This window comes from Boleophthalmus pectinirostris, unplaced genomic scaffold (assembly GCF_026225935.1).
Source record: "Boleophthalmus pectinirostris isolate CB_2022bp ecotype Guang Dong unplaced genomic scaffold, ASM2622593v1 HiC_scaffold_1, whole genome shotgun sequence".
Taxonomy (NCBI): domain Eukaryota; kingdom Metazoa; phylum Chordata; class Actinopteri; order Gobiiformes; family Gobiidae; genus Boleophthalmus; species Boleophthalmus pectinirostris.
Window position 1 is genome coordinate 15,457,498 of NW_026570970.1, and position 2,461 is coordinate 15,459,958.

A 2,461-nucleotide genomic window follows, 5' to 3' on the forward strand; every position below is an offset into this window, starting at 1 on the left:
CAGCACATAACCACTGCAGTCTGCATAATTTATAAAATTACATTGTGAACTGACATTTGTATTTTAATAAACGAATAACGTGTTGCGCGTAATCTACTGCGCTAAGCCACATGACCGCTGAATAAACCGCTCAATATTGATTTATCATGCGCGTTGTGGGAGACCTGGATTCAATCAAGACGCATAGCTCTTTTCACTTTCTACAGACTTTCTATTTGTCGTCTGACAATCGCGGTTTTGTGCAATGAAAAGGCGAGATCAGTTGTGTGAGTTAAGTGAATAATTGCACCATGGGCAGGTGCTGCCAAAAGACACGGTGCAAAGAGATGGACAGCAGTGAAAGATCAAAGACCTGACCACGAACCACACTCAAGCCAACACTGTTTATTATTATGAAATTATGGTTAAAATTAGATTTTCAGTTTTTGTAAAACAACATATGTTTCATTTGTTTGTAGTGTACAAAATTAGGTCTGTGCGTAAAATGCGCATGCAGTGCGTAAATTGTAACTAAAGAGCATAGGCTATTGTAATTATTTTCTCCTTTTCTTTATTAAAAAAATGAAAGTAGTAGATCCCACGAATATATTGTTATTTTTATCTGAATTGATAAAAATAACGAAGTGTTACATTGGCATGATTAGGCCTTTTTCGTGTTTTATTTGTTTTATTGGCGCATATTCTTTTGTGTCTTGTTGTTAGGCCTATAACAAAGGCTAACCCGTGATGTGGTTGGAAGCTATGTATTCATGAGTTAGCATTTTAGAGTAGCGACATGTTTATGTCCGTTCGCTTTTACGCGCAGCCTCTGTTGTACGTGCTATGTACCAATTGAATTCGTATAGGTTCCTTTGTGAACATGTCAGAAATATGCTTATGTATATTCGGGTGCATTAAAATAATATGAATTGTGTGCTGCTGCTGTTGTGGGGAACAGAATTGGTGCGTAGCTAGCCCTAGAATGGCGCAGCTGCACACCCAAGAGGGTCAGTGTTATTTCGCTGTATTCTCCTCTTGATTATACGAGCTGAGCCCATCAAACCCAGCATAATTACAGTCATTTCGCCCTTATTTATTCTAATGCAGTTTCCTATCTCTGAGGTAATTATGAGTATTTTTTTTCGCGCGGAGGATCTTTCTGAATTGACAAAAGAGATAGAGCTTTGAAAGAAAGTCTCTGCTGCAAAAGAAAAAAAAAAAAAAAACGTGGAATAGGTGAGGTGCCTTTTCGTCACTGTTCCCGTAGACTTAGCCTATGTATAAGGCTGGCAAATTGCTCGCAGGTGTACATCACGGAGTTGTCAATGTGAAGAGGTTTCAAAATGAGCAAAGCACAATGGCAGTAATGAGAGCAACGGCGAAATTAAAGCAGTATAACTTCTATCTCTGCCTTTCCTTTCCTCCACAGCGAGAATTTTATTCCCACCCAATAAGAGTCTAAGTGTGTTATAGCGTTCACCAGAGATAACGCCGAATAGAGTTATACTTTCAAGGGGAACAATCCTTTGAAATATTTTTATAAGCACATAAAAGATTTTTGTTGGATGAATCACAAACTGCACAATGTAGTGTATAGATTGAACTGAAAGAAAGAAGCGTAAACCGGGATTTATTTCCTGTTTTGGCAAATTCAGTCTCTTTCTTGCATTCTAAAGAAAACGTAAGGAATAAAAGATACACACCTTGAGGCTTTGATGATTTCAATGGCCATGGAGGCAGACGCGCAGCAGCATCCTGTATCCTGTTTAAATCCCCCTAAATGTGTGCCATGTGCCTGGCTAAGCTATAGCAGCGCGCTTCAGAATATGACTGAAATCTCCGCTTTATTTCGCCTCTTTATAGCTGATGGAAAAAAATGTAGATTATTAGCATAAATGTTTACTCCTCATTACGCTGATGACATTGTGCACTCGAGATCTTGGTAATCTTTGGGGGAAATTATGAGTAATTTTTTAAAATTTAAAGCAGCAGTTACCATGCAATTCAGACTAATTCTGCGTAGGCTCCACACGGATATAATTATCGTTGAGTCAAGATGTGAGGCTAAAAACTATGCATTGATATTCCTATTTATTATGTACATGCAACTCTGACAATGTTGATGCTTGAAATAGCGGGAAATTGTCTTGTATAAAAAATTACACCCCATATTAGGACATCTGAAATTGCAAAGAATTATATAGTAATTGCAGGCTTTCACAATTGAAAGTCAGCTCAAATGTGGATAAAATTACAGATGGGTATAAATTAGGATAGCCTGGGAATGACATTTGCAGGTTTGGATCGTCTATACGTTTGGCTGTACAAGCAGAAATGCACCGTGTTCATCATAAAACACATGAAATTAAGATAATGTAGAATAAATGTGTGACTCATTGTTGTGCCAATAAACGATTTGCGTCCGAAAAGCGTAAAAAATGTTGAAGACAGAAGCTCAGGCAGAGGCGGCTTCATCATAAGT